General features: G+C 52.2%; 1 protein-coding gene and 1 non-coding gene across 2 annotated transcripts in view; one reads left to right on the top strand and one right to left on the bottom strand.

The window, feature by feature from the left end:
• Positions 1-6,191: 6,191 nt before the first annotated feature.
• On the bottom strand, positions 6,192-6,318 carry LOC138397794 (U6atac minor spliceosomal RNA). Its single transcript, XR_011235900.1, has one exon. It is a non-coding gene; the product is annotated as a U6atac minor spliceosomal RNA (small nuclear RNA).
• Positions 6,319-8,804: 2,486 nt separating this feature from the next.
• Positions 8,805-20,641, top strand: part of ADA2 (adenosine deaminase 2) — a 46,932-nt gene continuing 35,095 nt past the window's right edge. Inside the window, exon 1 of the mRNA XM_069490394.1 lies at positions 8,805-8,889. The gene's annotated coding sequence lies outside the window, so the exon portion shown is untranslated. The remainder of the gene's footprint in view (positions 8,890-20,641) is intronic.

Here is a 20,641-nt window from a genome sequence, read left to right as displayed (position 1 = left end):
GCCTGAGCAACATAGCTCCAGATGCTCAGGAGGTTGAGGCAAGAGGACTGCTTGAGCTACGATGACACCACTGCACTCTACCCGGGGCACATTTGTCTCGAAAGCAAGAAAAAGGAAGGAAGAAAGAAATTTTCTTAGAAAACATTAACACAAGGGAAGAGACAAGGCATAAAACCATAAACTGGCACAGACTGAACCAAATAGCTCCAGGACCGAAAGGTCAGTGGAGGCGTGCTCCCAGGACGAGACCCCACTCCGGACAGTCACTCCTGGGTGGCATCAGACTCTAAGCCCTCGCAGTCCCCTCTGGGGGGGCGCTGATCCCCCTGTGGTGCGGCTGCTGAGGGTCAGGCGGCCCTCCGCGCTCTGGGCTGCTGTCGTTCTGCGAGGCAGTCCCAGACTCAGCAGAGCCGGCCTGCTCTAGCCCCACCACAGGGCCCGCTGTGCCGCTCACCAGCCCCCACTCACCCTCTCTGAGCCTCACTTTACTCATTTACAGCCCGAAGTCTCCACAGAATATTTATGACTAAGTAGAATAATGTGAGTTTGAATGGAGCTCATTAATATTTGTTTATGTATTTGTTCCTTTCTAAACCTTCCTCAAAGAGCAGTCAATCCTCGCAGGCCTCCAAACAGCATCCTGAGTCCGCCCCGAGACCCCTGAGCCTGCTTCTGCCGTAGGGACGGTAAGTAGATCATCTCAGCCTCGCAAGAGGTCAATGTTACTATTCCCATTTTTGCTGCGAAGGACACGGAGGTGCAGCAAAATGGAAGAGTGTGTCGAATGTCACAGAATACCCACTGGCAGAGCCAGACTCAGACTCCAGCTGTCTGACATCAATCCCGTTCTGTTCACCCTGGACGTGCTGCTCCCTCCCATACCGCCGGAGCAGAAAGCTGCGCAAAAGGGTGACGCACACCCAGCTTTACAGCGGGCAGACCCACTCCTGCGCCCCAGCTCAGGGAGAACGTCGGCACTACTGCTTTTCTGGGGGGCCCAGCACACACACCCCCACCCCCCACGCCCACCGCCACGCACACGCGTGACCAGAGCAGTCTAGGGTGAAGGTCAGGGCTGGCTGAGAGCGGGAGTCATCTCGGCCGTGTATTTGGCTGTTACGGACTCAGGGTCAGGCTGAAATACTGAGTGCTTACTGAGGGTGCAACCTCTTCCCAGGAAAGGGTGGGGGCCGGGTGGCCAAGCTGGTGTATGGAGATGGGCAGGGAGAGGGTGGGCAGGGACTTCCACGCCTTCAGATCCGGTGCTGTTCCCGTAAACAAGTGCAGCCCTCAGCTCCCAGGAGGGCCTGGGAGCAAATGTGCACGTCTCTGCCTCTTTCCCGGCAGCTGTTCGAGGAGGCCGCGGCCTGCCATCCCAGCCGGCCTCCCCAGCCCCCAGCTCCAGCCCCAGGAAGTGGAGCTGCTGAGAACCTCTCCTCCAGTCTCGCCTCCTGCCGAGAGTGTCCTCCGCAAGAGCATTTCCTGGCCTAATTAAGCTGGGTAATGAGTAGCTAAGAGGAGGGGATAAAAGCCCTAGGCGGCTTAAAGCTGGGACAGTTTATGACAGGGGCGTCTGCAGCTGGTGACATTCCTAGGAAAGTTATTTCTCATAACCCTGGGAAGCTGCATGCTGTTTCCTCAGCAGAGTGAGCCCGAAGGTAAGCGCAGGGAATTTTGTGTCTGAAGGGGGCATGGATGGAGGGTCCCGGAGGTGACAGGTGGGGGCGAGCTCAGAAGGACTGATCCGAGCTGCAGAGCAGTCACAAGCCACCCGGGCTAATGCCCTTAGCTTAGCCCCAGGCTGGGCTGTCCTTGGCGACCAGGTGTGACTCCCGAGGCCGGGTTTTATGTTTCATCTGAACGATAGGACTGTGCACAGCTCGCAGCTCCTAAGACTTTGTCCAGTGCGGAGTTGGGAAATCTGAGCCAGACGCTCTATCCTGACTCCCCTTCAGCCCTCTTTTGAAGGTGCTAAATATTGTGCCCTGGAAAATATCAGGGCCCCAGCAGCCAGGCGTGGGTGGGGGAGGGGAAGGCTGGCACCGGGAGCTCTGGACTCCAGGGTCTGCCCTTTCAACCGGAGCCAAAAGTCATCCATTACCCACCCCCCTGGAACTCAAACCCTGCCCCCACCCCACAGCCACAGCCTCCACCCCCCAATTCTCCTGCTATTGTACCTGTGCATCTGTTTTTGTTTTTAGATCGCTTTGCACTCTGCACTCCTTGCTTAGTTGGCCGGGGAGTCTCGTGGCCTGTGGGTGGAGCAGGGCGAGGCCGGGCTCTGAGCCATCCATCCCCAAGTCCTGAGTGAACCTGGGGGATCAGGTGGCCTCTCAGCTGTGGTTTTCCCGCCTAAAAGTGAGGGCATTGGTGATGCCCAGTCTCCAGTGCGTTAGCAACCAACCTCCGCTTGTCTGTGGGTGCTGACGGAGGCCAGGCAGGCCTTTCAAATTAGCAACACCCAGGAACCACTTGGCCGCAGTTACCCTGTAAAGCAGAGTCGTAGCTACTGAATGCTTATCACTGGTGACGGGAGGGCTCAGTCTCCACACTGCTGTCATCAATACTGAATTTTTTCAAATTTTCTAAATCCGACCTCTCTGGGGCAAGTCGTCAGCACCCTCTTTCCTCCATTGCACTCTCGGTGGCCGGAACCAGAGCAGAAGGGAATTCACGGGGTTCCTCCTGTCCCTCTGGTCATTTCTCCTCTGCCCTTCGCGCTTTCCCCTCGCTGTTCTCAATCCCACCTACTCTCTCGGCCTCCTGTTTCTCTGTCTAAACGAAAAGGGAATATCTGATCACAAATAACCTGGTGTTTCCCCTTTTTCCCTCTGGATGTAGCTGTCCTGGAGTGGAAGGAGATCTGGCAGCCAGACGCCCGAACCAGAGAGGGCACGCCTGAGCTGCCCACCGCGGCAAGGACAGCCAAATTCTTGGGGGAGGGTCCCTGGAGTTCAGACTTGAGTGGATCATACCAAGAAGGAAGAGAGCAGGCCTGGAAGCTTCGATCTGTGACCCGGCCCACCTTCTGGCTGGGAGGGCAGGCCAGGGCAGCCACTCGCTCTGCATGTGTAATCCTGGTTAGAAAGAGGGGAAAAGATCTTGCAATTTCCCAGGACACAGACGACTGAAACCTGATACTCTTGTCAAGGGCGTCCTTTCACTGAGAGAGGAATAGAGAGAAAGGGGGAGAGAGAAAAGAAAAGAGAAAGAAGGAAGCAGGAAGGGAGAGAGTATGTGAGAGGCCACTCGGATCTCAGGACACCATGAGTTACTGTGAGTGTCACCCGGCCAGTCCTTGGCCTGAGCCTGACTCTCGGTAAGTGGCCAGTCCATCCAATGGGGAGCGCAGCAGTGGCCCGGCTGGCGGCAGCTTCCAGAGACCTGCCTGCCGTCCAGCTCTGCTCACCGGGAGCCTCTGCCCCTTCCCTGGGAGGCTGCGTGCTCCTCTCCCCTCCCCTGCCTTTTGTGTAAAGGGGCCAGATAATGCTGTTGAGAAAACTGTGCGCAAAGACCTTCAAGCTGGGCCAATAGGAAGCAGTTCTTTCCTTCTTTCATTCAGCAAATATTCATTGACTACCAGGATGAATGAAAGCGATGCCACTCTATGGTCGAATGTATGATCAGAGCGGAAATGATTCTGGCCTGACTTGAACTGGGTAGGGTGGTTCATCTTTGTTCAATTGCAAGGAATTGCAGGTGCTTATTTGACTAAAGCCACAGAAATTTGGGGAGGCTGCTTTGTGACCAGCGCTGTGTAGGTGCAATTCTAGAGGACACAGGCATGTATGACAAAGTATCTGTCCTTGAGGGATAGTTTGCCATCTGGCTGGAGCAACAAGGCTTTCAGCCAAAACAGTTAGTCAACAGTGTACACAGAAGTCCGGTGAAGGGCCAGAGTGTGCGATGCAGCCAGGGAGTGGCTGGAGGTCAGTCCTGGTGTACTCTGGTGACACAGCCTCGCTGTCCTCTGAGTCAGCAGCTCACTGAGCGCCCGCAGTGTCCGGGACTGCCAGGAGCAAGACAGACTGTGCTGCTGCCCAGTGTGGCTCACCCCAAGGGTCTGACTTCATTCTTTCCTGTACACGCCTGCGTTTTACAGTTCATTCATTCATTCATTCAAACACCATCTGTATTCAATGTATTCAAAAAAGATTCAAGGCGGTTTATAACTAACAGCACAAGGACCATAAACCGCAGATTAAAGGCTGAGGTCCAAGCTGTGAAGGAAGCCTGGGCAAGAAAATAATTACACCAGAAAATCTGGATTCAAGGAAGTGCTACAACATTTGAGCCTAAAAACTGGCTCTGAGCTTCCTAGTGGTTAGGTCAAAAAGGGAACTAGTGTGGCTAATAAAAAGGAGGCATTTTCTTGTGCGGATCCCTTTTTACGGAAACCAGCGTTCGGGCTCACTTCTCGTCACTTGGCCTTGCTGAGGGCATTCAGTTCTGCAGAGGTGCTCAGGGTTTGGCCTGTTCGCGGATGCGTTCCCTCCTGGCACTGCTCTGCCTCCTCGCTGTGGCGAATAGCACTGGCCACACTTCAAGCATCAGCCCAGTCGTAGCTCCGCTGTGACCTGAGATGCCTGCCTTGACCCTGTGTCGGGGCCAGCTGCCTTCCCTGTGTCCATGCCTCTCCTGCCTGGCTCTGTCACGGCCTCTCGGGGCACTGTAGTTGTTCCTTGCTTCTTCCCCGCAGCTGGTGATCTTCCCCAGAGCAGGAATCCTGTCCCTCATCTCCATTAGCTCAGGGCCTGGCACAGTGCCTGCTGCAGAGTATTCTACAGATATTTGCTGCTGACAATCATTTTGCACTTCACGATGTGTCAAGCACCATGTTAATTGTCTTACCTGTATCATCTCATTTGACTCTTAAAATGACCCCCTGACATAGTTCCTATTACTATACCCATTTTACAGATGGAGAAACTGAGATTAAGTGACCCAAATAACCCACATTGCTCACAGTGTTGGAGCTAGCCTTCATACTCAGATCTGCCTGACTTCAAAGCCATCAGAGAGGAATGGCCTTTTATTGGGATTATTTTTATCTCTTTTACTAGATTGTGAGCCCTTGAAGGAAAGGGGAAAAGGATACTGCTTTGCATACAGTAGGCACTCAGGAAGTGTTTCTTGGCAGCAGTCCTTCTTCACAAAGACATGCGGAGCATTCTGCTGCTGGCTTTCCACGCAGCAAGATGGAACTTACAACCACTCAGGTGGTTTAATCGCAGGCCTTAGAATTTACAGCTGAAAGGGACCGTAGAACTCGGTGACCGCAGCCCCCACATCTCGCAGCCCAAGAAACAATTGCAGAAAGACCAAATGGCTCAGCCAAGGTCATACAGCTCATTAGTGACAGCTAGGACAAGGACAGGTGACTCCCACCACCTTTATTTTTTTTTTTAATTGGGAAGCCAAATAATTATTTTTTTATTTTAATAGATTTAGGGGGTACGAGTTGAATTCTGTTACATGTATCTACGGTATAGTGGTGAAATCTGGGTTTTTGGTGTATCTGTCACCCGAATGGGAAGCGAAGTTTTTAAATAAGATAGCTTGACAGGTATGGAATCAGAGCAAGGGAGTTCATGGATCACCTCATTGGCTAGGCTGCCCACCCAGGTAATCAAGCTATGATAACCCAAACATCATCTCCAGTAAGGGGCATACCTGCTTCTTGGGCAACATGTTGCTGGTCCATGTCACAGCATCGTTTCTCTTGGATAGTTTCTTAAAACACAGGGCCCAGTTTTCCCAGTAGAGCTTCTTTTTCTAAGCTTCTGCCCTTCAAGGGGACATGTTGTTTCTTTAGATATGTTAATGTGCCTAATTTTTTTTTTTTATTTCAGCATATGGTGGGGGTACGAAAGTTTAGGTTACATATATTGCCCTTGCCCCTCCCCCCCAGTCAGAGCTTCAAACATGTCCATCCCCTAGACGGTGTGCATCGCACTCACTATGTATATATACACCCATCCCCTCCCCCACTCACATCTGCCCGACACCTGATCAATGTTATTCCTAAATGTGCTCTTAGGTGATGATCAGTGAAACCAATTTGATGGTGAGTACATGTGGTGCCTATTTTTCCATTCTTGGGATACTTCACTTAGTAGAATGGGTTCCAACTCTTTCCAGGAAAATACAAGAGGTACTATATCACCATTGTTTCTTATAGCTGAGTAGTACAAAAATGATGGTTAGATGTCACGAAGTCGGTGGCAATGCCTTAACTGTATGCGTGTTGTACAGGCCCGAGAGCCTCTTCCGTCCTTGTCAAGGGGAGTGCTAACCTTCTCTCCTTTCATACAACACTCCCACCACCTTAAATTGCTTTCCAGTTTGATTCAGAAACTGACCTCAAGGTGGGGCGCGGTGGCTCACACTTGTAATCCCAGCACTCTGGGAGGCTGAAGCTGGAGGATCGTTTGAGGTCAGGCATTTGAGACCAGCCTGAGCAAGAGGGAGGTCCTGTCTCTACAAAAAGTAGAAAAAAATTAGCCAGGCATGGTGGTGTACTTATAGTGCCAGTTATTCAGGAGGCTGAGGCAGGAAGATCACTTGAGCCTAGGAGTCTGAGGTTGCTGTGAGCTATGATCCACGGCACTCTAACCCACATTCTAATCTGGGCGACAGAGTGAGATTCATTCTAAAAAAAAAAAAAAAATGGGCCTCAATTCTGCAAATGAGGTGAGACAAGAGTATAGATTGGGAAACTTCTACCAAGGCAGTGCCCTTGGGGGCATCGCTGGGGTCACCGGCCGTGGCTCTGTTGCCAGCCTGTTCAACAGCAGGCACCCCTCCCTCACCCTCCCCAGATCCCGCACTTCCCAGGTAGCCACTTGTCCCCTTCTCCGTCTCCAAATCTTCCTTCTTAGGCATTTGGAAACCTCTCTCTTAAGAGAAAGGTATTGGGGAACATCGGTCCTCTGACCTGCAGTGACGCCCTACCATAAACATGGCCTCGGCTCAGACTCCTAGCTCTACAGCAGTGGCTCTCAGCTGGGAGAGTCTGCCCCACCCCGCCCCCCACTCCGCAGGGGACATTTGCCCGTGTTTGGAGACATTTTGGTTATCGTAACTCAGGGGAGGGGTGCTACCGGTGCCCAGAGGGTGGAGGCCAGGGGTGCTGCTAAACATGCTGCGGCACCCAGGACACTCCTCACAATAAAGAAATAGCTGTCCCAGAATGTCACAGGAGGAGAAACTGCTCAGTGAGTAGGGAAGGACTCCAGGTCCACTGACTTCCTCCTGGAGGAGGAGTTCCCTCTGGTGTCCTTCCCGCCTCTGTCCAGTGGGTCTTCAGGGACCTCTTCAGAGCCACTGGGTTTGGGGCACCCTTTCCTCCTGCCACTTCCACTAGCCATTGGTGTTTCCATTGCATCTCCCACAGAATACCAAAAAAGGGAAACTATTGCGTTGAGCACCAAGTGGAGCCCCAGCAGAATGCGGGGTGCTTTCTGTACCTCACACTGACGTTGCCTGGTCACTTAACTTCGCCTGAAAAATAGAAGAGTAGTTTAACTTAAGTGGTAGATATTATTTCCATTATCCCGATGAGGTTCAGAGACGTTAAGTAACTTGCCCACAGTCACACAGGCGTCAACTGTTTCACACCCAGCTCCGGGCCATCCAGTCCGGTGCTGCCACTGCTTTCCAAACAAAACGGCCTCAGAGCGTCAGGCTGTGCAGACAGATAGGAGACACTCGGCCAAGGAAAGGCATGTTTGTTTCTGGCAAACACCAAATGCATCCACTGCCTTGTCCACACAGCAGTAGAGACAGAGTTCTGAGGAAATCCGGCAGCTTGGGGTGAAGACAGAGTCTGGCCCACTGCCCGAGCCTTGCAATGTCCTCACTCACGCTCCCTGCCCAGTGAGCCAATACAACCCAGAGTTAAACTCCAAACTGCCAAGAAAAGCTCTGGGGGATCGCCACCACCACCTCGTGGCACACAGCACCCTTCCCTGGGAGGAAGCACTCTGGGGTTCCTCTCCTGTCTCCCCACCAACCGGGGCCTTGGGTACTGCCTGCCACTGGCGCTGGGGACTTATTAAGCAGCACCACTCAGGGCTTCAGGCTACCAACGCCAGAGTCTGTTGTGACAACCTCTACCTCGGTAATAAGAGCACACCACGTGCACGCTAGCCTGCGGGAGGCCGGGGGCTTGTGCGCACATGCCAGCTACGAGAAAGGTGGCCTGCATTCAGGGTTTAAACTGGGCCTTGGCCCCTGGCCTCTCTGGGCTGCTTCCTGCTGCCCTCCATCCCAGGGCTGGCCTCCCCTGTAGTCAGGAATGGCGCTGGCCCCTCCTGCTGCTTCTGCCCAGATTAACCCCTTCCTTTCAGTTCTCCTGGGCCTGGCGATGGGGCTGTGGGCCAAGGGGCCAGACACACACTGGCTCCAGGGCTGGCGGATGCCATAAACCCGTTTTCCCTGGGGACTCCAGAGCTCCACGTCTTACTTTCAGAAAGCACAACTGTTTTGTTTGAAATGGCCCCGGGAGGAGGGAGAGCCCAGGCCTCGGTACACATGTTCCTCATTTGCCATTGGTGGGTGCAGGGGCTGCGGTGGGGGCTTGCTGGCGAGGCAGCTCGGGGAGGGGAGAGCAGGCTGCAGCTGCTGCTGGGAAGTTTGGCTTGAGGGAGGAATGGAGGGAGAGTGCACAGAGGAAGGGGTGGGACTTGGGGACAGGGGCGGTGTCACGGGGGAGGAGGGAGCAGGTGGTGACTTGTTTATCTGCTCAGCTGTTTTGTGTCCAGGAGGCTTCGAGAGAGACTGAAGCAGCTGGGAGGAGAAAAAGCAACGCAGCCAGGGGCCCTATTGGTCCTTCTGCCTTAGCCACAGGTTCTGAAACCAAAGCAAAACCACCAGAGAGTGATTCACGTGGGTACCGCCCTCCCTCCCCCTACTCAGAACGGTTTCTTTGGGGCCCATATGCTAGTTTCTGCCATGCAACCCCCTGGCAGTGCCCTCCTCGCCTGGCACAGGGCTTCTGACTGGGTAGGCTTCCCCCCGGGGTTAATACTGGCACGAACTCACGTAAATATTCCTGGGCCTTGGTCTGGTGTACTCTCACACGGGAATTGGCGCAGTCCTGGGGACCAAACCAGCCAGCTCCTAGCCTTGGTATCAGCCTGGACCAAATGGGTGGAAATTGTCTCAGATAGGGACAGAACAGCCACCCCCAGGCCTGCCCTAGCTGGCTGTGTGACCAACCACCCTTAACGGGTGCTCGGTTCTCCCCAGTGCCTCCCTTCACGGTGGCCCAGTTTGGACTCCCCTCTCCAAGGGCCCAAGATCTGGGCGGGGTTATTTCTCAGTCCCCTTCACGCCCCAGTGCTAGTGTCTCACTTGCAGGCTAAGTTGTTTGGAGGCGAGGCTGGGATGCAGCTCAATTTGCCCGATGTCTTTGACCAGGTTAATAAACACCCCACCCCTCCCAGCACATGAGAATCTGGAAGGCGGTTGTGCTTCATTACAGCGCATTGAGAGTTTGCTTGCTGTCTCCCTTGGCTCTCTTGCCAGCTTGTTATTTTCTTCTTGTTGTTTGTTTGTTTAAATGAGAACATTTGCTGGAACTTCCGCAGACCATTCCCTCTCCCTCCTTCCCCGGAGGCCAGTCTGTGTTGCCAGGGTGTGTTTTCTGCCTCCCTCTGGTTACAAAGCCACGGCCTCTATGTTGACAAAGAGTCTGCCGCCTGGCACTGGGCCTGGTGGTTAGGGACAGTGTGAGAAATGTAGATGCCTTTTGCAGACGCCTGCCCTGCTCCGTCAAGCAGCCGAAACCCCCTACAACACCTCGGGCGGACCCCAAGTCCCAGCTCCTGCTCTCTGAGCACTCCGCCCCTCCCAACTGCATGGTGCCTGGCGGGAGGGAAGAGGGAAAGGCTGGAGGATCGAGGGAGAGGTTGGGGGGCGAGTAGTGACACTGCCCCGTGCAGGATTGTGTCCCGGAAGAGGTTGGCTGGCGCGGTGGACGGAGCAGCGGGGGAGTCAGAAAGCTCGGTTCCCAGGTCCTGCTTAGCCACCGACAAGTTAGGTGGCTCAGGGCCAGGCACTTGCTCAGTCAGCGCCTTCCTCTGTAAAACGCAGGCTCTGATCTCAAGGTCCTTTTCTACTCTACGAATTCTCTCGCTTTTAGAATGCTAATCTCTTTGACCATAGCCCATTTCCTTCTCCAGAGACAAGGTAGCCCAATAAAATCACCCCTTTAGGGTGGCTGGTCACACAGCCAGCTTGAATTACTGCCTGTCTTTTCCCTGCGCCTAGACGCTCTGGCTGCAGCCCCAGTGAAACTTCCATCCTGGGGAAGCTCTGGAAGTCTGCCTCTTGCGGGCCAGGGGTCCTGAAGGGCAGAAGAGCCAGTGCACCATCTTCCCGAGCACTTTCCATGCAGATTCCTTTGGGGTTAGCGGCTGTCCACCTCCTCTCTCCCGGGGAGGCCCCGAGCCCCACTTTATGGAAGGTCGTGGGCTTCAGCTGAGTCCAGTCAATTGACCAGATGCTTTTCTGAGCGCTTACTCTGGGACTGGCGTTGCTGGACCCAGAGGAATACAGACATGTGTGTGTTAGTCCCGACCCCAGCACAGTTGACTGGCCTGTTGGCTAAGCGGAACTTACCTACGAAACTGGCCATGAGGAATGTATTCTGGTACATTGTACTTAGAAGGGCTTTGTCAACTCCAGTGGTAATCATAACAAAAACAGCACCAGCCATTGTTTATTGGGCGCCTACTGTATGGACCATACATTTTGGCAGATGTGTTATGTGTATTTTCTTATAGGATTCTCTTATGAGGGAGGTACTATTAAAATCTCCATTTTTAGATGACAAAATTTATCAATTAGTTTTTGGTGGAGCCAACATTTGAATCCGTGTCTGTTCAACTCCAAGGCTAACTCTGGCATTCCAGGGAAATTGCACGTGGCCTGGCTTGGTGTGGCTGAACCTGATCCTTCCTTGTGGGTGGGGTCTGCCTCAGCAGTCAGATGTCCAAGGCCTAGGGGAGTCTCTACTCCCCACCTTTGCACCAGGTTAAATGAGGAAAACAGAGTCCTGATACAATTTTAAAATTGTTTGAGTACCTATTGTATGCGACACCCTGTGACAGCAGTGGGCCTTCAGGTGGGAAGGTAGACAGGCCAGGTGTGGTTCTTCTCAAGGAACTTACAGTCTTCCAAAATATTCCTCAAGCCTGTATTTTTGGCCCCTTTCTTTTTCCGTATGAGTTATGCAATAATTTTGTCAAGCTCTGTAAAGTTGTTCACTGGTGTTTTATGGAAATTGTACTAAGTTTATTAATTGACTTGGCGAATATCAACCTCATTTTTTATCCTTTTTTTTTCTTTTTTCTCATTTTTTTATCTTAGAGCCATCAATGACTTTGTACTCTAATAAATGGTTCTAACTTCTGGGCCCATCCTTGCTGCTAATCATCTTACTGTGCTATTAATTTTGTTCCTCTTCACACCTGGAAGGATGTCAGGAGGGCCCTGGCTGTGCTGTCTGGGGCTCTCTCTCAGGGGCTCCCCTTAGGGACAGATGTTTATCTTCATCGCCAGGATGCCAATTAAGAATTCTGCCTTGGTTGTCCAGCCCCAAAACCAGTGTTTGCTGGTCTAGTTCTAGGGGCTCCGGCAGCCTCAGCTCATTCGAGCCTCAGGGGGCCCAGGCTGAAAGAGCAGGGGAGCCAACCCTGGAGAGGGAACCCCGTGGGCAAAACTTGAGCAACGCAGAGGCCCTGGCTCTAAGTCTCCATCTAGCTTTCAAACCTTTTATGATGAAAAGTTTCAAACATACAGAAAATTAGAAAGAATACTACGAAGAATATTCTGTAATTTACCACCTAGATGCAAACATTTTGCCATATTTGTCTCTCTGTTTCTCTCAGTCATTTTAAAGTAAATTACAAACATGGTGACTTCACTCCATCAAATACATCTCTGAAAGGGAAGATACTGTCCTGTATAATCACAGTGCCATTGTCACAACTAACAGAGTTAAAATAATTATTTAATTCAATCTAATAACAAGACCATATTTAAGTTTACCTATTTGTCCCCAAATATCTTTTGTAGCTGGTTTATTTAAACCAGGACCCAATCAAAGACGACCCATTGCATTTTATCATTTTCCTTAAGTCTATTTTAATGTAGAACAATCCCTTCGCCTTTTGACCGCTGGAGAGACAGATCAATTGTCTTCTATAATGTTCCGTATTATAAATGTGTCGAATTATTTCCTCGTCATGTTATTTATCTTGTCCTTTATCTGTATATTTTCTGCAAACTGAAACTTATTAATACCTCTAAGAGGCCCTATTAGATTCTGATTAAAACTTTTGGGCGAGGACATCTTCACATTGCCTGTCATTCTACTTTAATACTGGAGGCTGTCGTTGGGAGGCTGTCCCGGGCAGAGGCTTTGAGCACGCTTCCACTCCCAAGTGGACAGGGAGGAAGGAGGCAAACCTGGACTAGTTCGCTTGGCAGCTTCCTGTAACAGATCTCGGGACGTGTGCCAAGGCAGAAGGGTCCTGTTCACCACTGGGGCCTTGGGAGGTGGGCTCAGGGTTAGGACTCTGGCACAAGAGCCCCGGAGACCAGGATGCAGTTGCTAAGAGAGCATGAGCTGCAGCTCAGGGACCCACCACGAGCTTGGTGACAGCTCTGGTCTCCTTGTCTGGAGCCGAGTGGCAGCGATGCAGCATGGTGTCGGGTAATAGGGCAGACTTCGGAGACAGACGGATTTTGGACAAGTTCTCCTACTTGACAGGGTTGTTTCAGGGATTAGCAGTAATGGGCAGGAGTCACTGGTGCTCGGCGGACAGAAGCTAATGTTAGTGAGGGAAGCTTCGAGCACAGAGAAGGGCAGTGGCCAGCGCTTGGGCTGCCCCTTCGCATGGCAGCAATAGAGGGACTGAATACCATGCCCCCAGGTGTTGGGGTGGGCGAGGCTGGAAGCAGCTGTAGCCTTCCTGACATTAGGGACTATTAATTCTCTAATTAAAACAAGACTATGGGTGGAGGCTGGCAGCAAACAAAGCCATTTCATAGGTCTTCAGAGCTGGCCACCAGTTTGTGGTTTTACAGGGTGACCCTCTTTGCCTGCTTGTTAATTTAATCCAGGATTGTTGGTCGAGGTGCATCTGCTATGGCAAGGTCTCTGCATTTGTTGTTTATCTCCTCGGCTAACATCATGGCCTTTTGTAAAACAGTTTTCAGGACATATCATTTGCACATAAACTCTGGAGTTAAGGTGAAAAAAAGCTCATCTCTTGAGAGTTAAAAATAAATAAACACCAACATAAATGGCTGAATAGAGCTTAAAACATGGAAACCCATCCCTAAAATATGGTTAACAAATTCAGCAAATGCCGGAAACCAGGGACGAATCTTAGTTTTGGCAACAGCATTCGTGATTAAAATGTTACACCGCAGTCAGAATGTTTTTGGTTTCAAATAACAGAATGCGTAACTAGAAGAGCCTTAAACAATAAGGGCCAGTCTTATCTCACATAACAGGAAGTCCAGAGGAGATGTTTGGGTGACTTCCTAGTGCAACAATGTCAGGGCTGTTTCGGCTTCTCTGCAATTCCCTTGGCTTCCCACTCATGATCACAGGTGGCTGCTATAGCGCCAAGTGTTACCGCTTATTGTGGCAATAAACAAAGATGGCAAAAAGGGAGGACGATCTTTTCCAACAGCCCCCAGCCTATGTCAGTGTCCCCTATGTCTCTTTGACTAGGGGAAGTCATATGCGTGCTCCTGAGCCAATCACTGTCAAAGAAGCCTGGGGTTCCCAGAGTGGGCCCACCAATCACAGTTTACTCCCCAGGGCTGGGCCCAATATACCACTTAAAATGCGGGCACTCTGGCCACCACTGGGGCAGGTGGCTGCCTGAGGGCCTCAGATGCAGAGGAGAGAAGGCCCCACCCAGAGGTACCCACTGCACACCTGAGAAACCTGGGTGGGGGGCTGCAGCCTTCCCCAGGGGACCCGGGGAGTGAGAACGGTCTCAGATTGGCCATGTGGGCCGCACTCACAGGCCAATCCAGAACTCTGGTCTAAAAGGGGGCCCCCCAAAAATGTGTCAGGCTACACGATCACTCTAGTCTCCAGTTCCCATACCTTTGTCCTCTCTGTCTGTCTCCCCTTCCCTCCCTGCCACATCCTGCCCTCTGATGGCCTGCGCAGTCAGCAGGCAGCCGTGGGTGCCAACACGCGAGAGCATCTGGCCCGTTACCGAGGGGCCCTGCAAGGTGGTGGGAGAGAGGTGCAGGTGAGCTCATTTGCTCCGTCCTGTTGAGACGCCCCGTCGGGCATGGTGGTAGGGGGCGGTTTGGGAGCCCCCTGATCGTCCACCCTCGGGGGATGGGAAGCTGAGTGGAGAGAGTGGGGCTGGGGCCCTGGTGAGCAGAGCGAGACCCACAGTGGCCTCCAGGTGTTAGAAACGTGAAATGAAGCTCTGGAGCTCCTGTGCAGTCCGTGTGATTGGGACTCTTGCACTGGCTTTGCTGTTTTGAGCAGAAAGCTCGTAGCATGAACGATGGCTCCGCCCAAGACTGTCCCGGCCCGAGTGATTTAGCTGCTGTCCGTGGCTCTTCGTGGACCTCCCACATTCGGAATTCCAACAGCAAGTGAAGTCCCCACCACACAATTTAGAGTTTGGTTGTGTATCACCTGCTGTTGCTCCTGATGTTTTATATGGGTTTGTCTTGCCTCCCCACCAAGAATTACAAGCTCCTTGGGGACTGGGATCAAGTTTGTCTGATACTTCTTTAACCTCCAGCACCGCTCGATAAATGCGTCTCGATTAGATCAATTAGATCAGACAGTGTCTGCGTTGCAGTGCGGCCCTGTCCCTCCGCCTTGTGGCCTTGCCTTCACAATGCTCGGCACAGAGAGCACTCGATAAACAGCGAGAGGAGCGACTCTTCTATCAACAAAGGACAAGGCAGACCTTTCTGGAGTTTTGCTGGAGGTACTTTTAACTTGGTCTGCTATGGCAACGAATCTCTGCCTTCTCGTCTGGAATCACTTCCTTCAACTAGTGAAATCCAAGGGCATTAGTATTCCTTACGCAGATACTGTTACGGGCTGAATTTTGTCCCCCCGCAAATTCATGTGTTGAAGCCTTAACCCCCACTACCTCAAAATGTGACTGTATTTTCACGTAGGACCTTTAAAGAGGTGATTGAATTAAAAGGAGGCTAGTGGGATGGGCCCTAATCTGACCGCCTAGAGGCCTCACGAGAACAGGACATTCAGGCACACAGAGACACCCGGTGCTCGTGCACACAGGAAAGGCCGTCTGCAGGCCAAGGAGAGGGGCCTCCAGAGAAGCCACACCTGTTGCCACCTTGATCTCCCAGCCCCAGAACTGTGAGGAAATACATTTCCGTTGTTTCAGCCGCCCAGTCCGTGGCATTTTGTTATGGAGCCCAGCAGACTGACAGAGAGGTCGAGAGCCCCAGAAGGGCAGTATCTGCTCTCGCAGGTTGGGTGCCTGCACCACGTGGAAAGCCCCTGCGGTCGTGTGTCCACACGTGTGCGAGTCCTCCAGGGGCCGCCACAGCCTGGCTGTGTCCTGAGTTCATTCCGCTTGTGCCCCCTTCAAACCAAAAATAGGGCCTCTGTCTCCACGAAGAATTCATCCCCCGGACACCGGCCGCCCCACTCCCTGGCACAAGCACCCACGTGAAATGTGTCCTGCCACGGGGCAGAGAGGTGCAGGGTGCGGGCTGTGTTGTGCTGCGGGGACCCCTGAGCATGTTCTCTCAGGGCTCTGCTCCCTTTGCACAGTCAGCAGCCCCAGGCGTCCCGCCGGGGCAGACCTGTGCAGCCCTGTGCAGCCAGGCCAGAGGTGGGCACAGGCAGAAGCCAAGCTCCTAGGTACCAGGCAAGAAGCTGTATCTGGGGGTGGGCATGTGGGGATGTGACTCTGAACAATTCACAGGGGACAGTCAAGTGCGGCATGCGAGGGTGGAGGACCAAAAGGAAACTGATGAGCGGAGGCCTGGTCAGGCCTTGGAGAGTCGTCTGTTTGTTTAAGAGATCCAACTCGGGCCGTGCGGAGAGAGGCCTCGGCCCAGGGACGGTGGGTAGGAGACTCCCCAGCAATTCAGCCCCTGGAGTTCTCTCTTACCTACCTGCCAGATTTTGCTCTTCCCTTTTCTCCTACATGTGCCTAGAAAACCTGTTTTCTCCCCCAGATTTCTGTTTTCCAGCTCAGCTGTGTGTCATACTTTGCCCAACCGTGTAGGATCTGAACTGAGCACACAAACACCTTCCAGGTTTTAAAAACCATTCCGCAGTTAATAGCTGCAGGCACTTTTTGGTTTACTTTAGGCTTGCCTTACTTGCATTCTGGAACAGTGTTTTCTAGGTGGACCTTCTATTGACACAGAGCAGCACTTCTGAGGATGGTGTGGACTGTCACACTACGCGGTGCCTGCCTCTCCCGGCACGGCCCCTCCATGTGTGACCCAGGGCTGTGTGCACTGCCGTGGTGTGAGAGCAGACCTTCTGTGACAGGCAGCCTCCACACCCCTTCAGTACCCACCAAGCTTGCCCGACCCAGCGGGGCACGCTATTGCTCTGTTTGCTCATCCAGCACGGCAAAGTTTCTGTTGTCACTTGAGACCTAGTGGCCACTTGGAGATCTACTAGGACAATCTAGGACCCTTCCCACCGTCTGAAATGCCTCTACTCGCTGCCTCTACCAGCTCCATCACTCATCCTAGGAAGATGGTGTTGTCTATCCCAAAGGAAGAGGTTACCCAGCCTAAGGGAAGACTCAGCTAGGACATAAACTGGTTCTCAGACTTGAGCGTGTGTCAGGATCACCGGGGACTATTAAAGCACAGAGTTCTGAGTCCTGCAGGCCTGGGAAGATGCCGAGGTTCTGCATTTCTAGCAAGTTGGAAGGTGTCACTGACGAGTGTGGCCCAGGCCCACGCTTTGAGAACCACAGGGCAGGGCTCACAGACTGTGCTGCCCCTCTGAGTGCGCAAAACGAAACGTTGCTTTTGCGGTGCTTTCTCGAACACTGTCTCGTGAACGTTTGAGGGGGGCCTCGGTCAGAGTCCGGGACAGGAGCTGACAGAACAGAACCAACAGTGGACCTCTGGGCCTAGTTTGCCATAAAATGTAGATGGGACTGGGCCTGATTTCTCCCAGGCCGCTTCTCCACTCATTCTCTGAATTTCATTCAAGGAGCCAAGACTTCTGTGAAGGAGTAAAACTGCCAGAGAAGGAAGAGATTTTCTGAGCACCAACTAAAAAAAATGTTTTAAAAATATTAAATAGCCTATTAGTTTCTATTGCTGTTGTAACAAATTACCACAAGCATAGTGACCTAAAATAGCACAGATTTAGGATGTCACAATCCGTGTACGTCTGAAGTCCAGCTGGCCTCAGCAGAGTCCCTGCTGAAGGCCTTGTGAGGCTGAAAGGGAGGTGGTGGTAGGCCTGCGTCCCCTCTGCAGGCTCTGGGAACAGCTTGCTGTTAAGCTCATACAGGTTGTTGGAGGAAATGAGTTCCTCGAGTTGCAGGACTGAGACCCCCTTTCCTCGCTGCTGCCCACTGGGCATGGCCTTCGCTCCCACAGGTGTCTCTTTCCTGCTCCAGCATTCCATGTGGTCCCCCCCTGCAAGCACAGTCTGAGTCCCTCCCTCGGTTCAAACCTTTGGCTCTTCTTGCTGGAGCTGATAGATAGATTCATAGAAAGCTCTCTGCTTTTAAGGGCTCATGCCATCAGATTGGGTCCACCCAGACGATCTCGCCTCATTTTAAAGTCCACAACCTTCAGTAGATCTGCAAGTCCTTTTGCTGTGTATAATGCAGCACAGCCACAGGGGCCGAGGGTCAGGGCTTGGATGTCTTCAGGGAGCCATTCTGCCTGCCACAGATAAGTCATATGGTTGGAAAAAACCAGAATAACATACAAGTGACTGCGGTGGAAAGTCGTGACTCCAGCTCCCTGTGCTTTCTGTCTGATCTTCACCCCACCTAACAGCTTGCCACGTTTATTAGCCGCCTTCCAGAGTCTTTTGCAAACATTAATAGTTATGAATATATATTTTTTCTTTGGCCTTTCTTATACTCAACGTGGTACACTGTACATACTTCTGCACCTTGCTTTTTTTTTTTTTTTAACATAAATGTAATTTGGAGATTTTTTTTCTTAAAGGCCATAGAGAAAGTTCTGTGTCCATCTTTATAAAGCACAGTACTCCATAAGTGGGCGCCACACTTGACTTAACCAGCCTCGTGTTCACGGACTGTCGGTCTGTTCCTAATGTTCTGCCACACAGTCAACAGCTGCCAGCAGCTGACTGCACACCTTTGTCATTTCTTATGTGTGACCAGTGGTTTTTTTTTTGTTTGTATTCTAACATCCCTCAGGCCAGAGGCAAGTTGGCTTGATGACAGTTTCTTACAGTTACCCATTTATTTTTAATTTAATTAAAAAAAATTTTTTTGAGAGAGTCTTACTTTGTTGCCCGGGGCTAGAGTGCTGTGGCGTCAGCCTAGCTCACAACAACCTCAAACTCCTGGGCTCAAGCAATCCTGCCTCAGCCTCCTGAGTAGCTGGGACTATAGGCATGCGCCACCATGCCTGGCTAATTTTTTTTTATATATATTTTTTTAGCTGTCCAAATCATTTCTTTCTATTTTTAGTAGAGACAGGGTCTCGCTCTTGCTCAGGCGGGGAGCGATCCTCCTGCCTCGGCCTCCCAGAGTGCTAGGATTACAGGCGTGAGCCACCGTGCCCGGCCCAGTTACCCAATTTGTCCAAGGGCAGTTTCATGGCCCAGAAAATGGAGGCTTTTGCTTGAATTTGTGAATTCATTTGTGAGTCATTGCTGGCCCTGAAGGCAGTCTCAGCGGCTGCGAAAGCACCTCAGTGCTTCTGCAGGACACTGCACACCTCCAGGGGGCTCCATGAACCACAAGCCCTTGTGAACGGCACCCCCTCGGGTGCTGCCACCAGGACGTGTTAGCCGTCCCCCTGCCCCAGCCCACTCCGCCCTGCCCTGCCTTGATACCCCAGCCAGAAGATGTTCAGATTCCTGGTCCTTCGCCAGAGTGCCCTCTGATCTCCTGGCCGGCGTTCAGGCTCTTGCCCACAGGGTCTCTTCCTTTGGCCCTTGTGCGTGTCTCCAGCTTCCTGGCCAGTCCCTCCTTCCTCCGCATTTTCTCTGAGTCGTCTTCAGTTGTGGGGAGAAGATTCACAAGCTGATTCTTAAGGCTGGTTTCTTCATCTAAGACTATAAGCTCAGTTTATAGCAGGGCTTGGCTCCACCAGGCTCCCACCATGGGCATCTCCTCCGAAGCCAGTGTCCTGCCCCCGCCCACCCCAGCCCCAGGACCGGAAGTTGCCTGCCGCTTCCTGTTCCACCCCAGAGAGGCCTCAACTTTCAGCTTCATTGAGGCAGAAATGGCTGGGGTCTCCTAAACGCTCCTCAGGTGGCCTGCTCTGCTCATTTCTTCACTCTCTCTAGTACTCACCAGGGATGAGCCTTCCCCTCCCAAGCCTCCTGTCACCACTGCCATGGACTCCTGGTAGGAAGTCGCTCCTCGTCCAATGTGGGCAATAATCAGTCCTCGGTGCCTGGGGGCAAGGGCTCTTCCTAAGCCAGGGTCACTGGTGGGGAAAGGCAGGGCCTGGAACCCTGGGAGGATCAGCAAAGGGTAAGCTACGAGAGGATGCAGATCTATTTTAGATCCACCAGAATGGCTTCCCTGTATCCTCTCTGCCTCCGACAAGGCAGGGCTTCCAGCCGGAAGTTCATGAGTTGTCACCCCTCACTCGGTATCATAATGTTCTTTATTGTCCTGTGCCACCCTCCTCCTTCTCTCAGTTCCTTAAGCTTTTCACCTCAGGACCTTTGCACATGCTTGTCCCTTGTCCTGGAATGCTGCTTCTCCCTCTGGCTGACTCCTATCCACCCTTCAGACCTCATTGTGAATGTCACTTCCTGCGGGAAACTGTCCTGTACCCCTTGCTCTGGGTCGGGTCTCCCTCCTATGCTGTTCTTATCCTTCCATATCCTAAGTGCAATTATTTCCATGTAATTAAATAATCAAGCATTTATTCATGCTCTGTCTCTCCCTACAGACTGTAAACTTCACAAGCGCAGGGACCATCACTCCAGTCCCCAGTACGTTGCCCGGCATATAGCCAGATCTCCGTAGTTGGTGAATAAAGGAGAGAGGAAGGGAATCAATCACTCCTTCAGCAGCAAGCACTCAGTAAATGCCAGGCACTGGGGATATCAAAGTACACCTCCACATAGGTCCTGTAATCCGGAAATCCACAGTTGAGCACATTCTTGGAAGTGAGTTAAAATTCTGAGCTTGACAAGTGCTGGAGGAGAGGAAGCCCAAAGTGCTAAGCGCGCTCCTTGACTTCCTGGGCTTGGTTTCTGAGATATACGTGCCTGTTCCATTTTTGTCCCAGTGGAAGTAAGTATCCTCCTTTATCACCCTTCCTTACTGATCCCAGGAATCTAGTCCTCTGGCTTCCGCCAGTCTGCCCCTGGAATGTTTGAGTCTCCTCTCCTGGATTCTTGCGTCCCCTTTTCTTCTCTGCTCTGGTTGTGGGTTTTTTTTTTTTAATCCTGCAC

The sequence above is a fragment of the Eulemur rufifrons genome, chromosome 16 (genome assembly GCF_041146395.1).
Source record: "Eulemur rufifrons isolate Redbay chromosome 16, OSU_ERuf_1, whole genome shotgun sequence".
NCBI lineage: Eukaryota > Metazoa > Chordata > Mammalia > Primates > Lemuridae > Eulemur > Eulemur rufifrons.
Note: the sequence above shows the minus strand (reverse complement) of the source record. Positions and strands in the feature narration are given on the sequence as shown.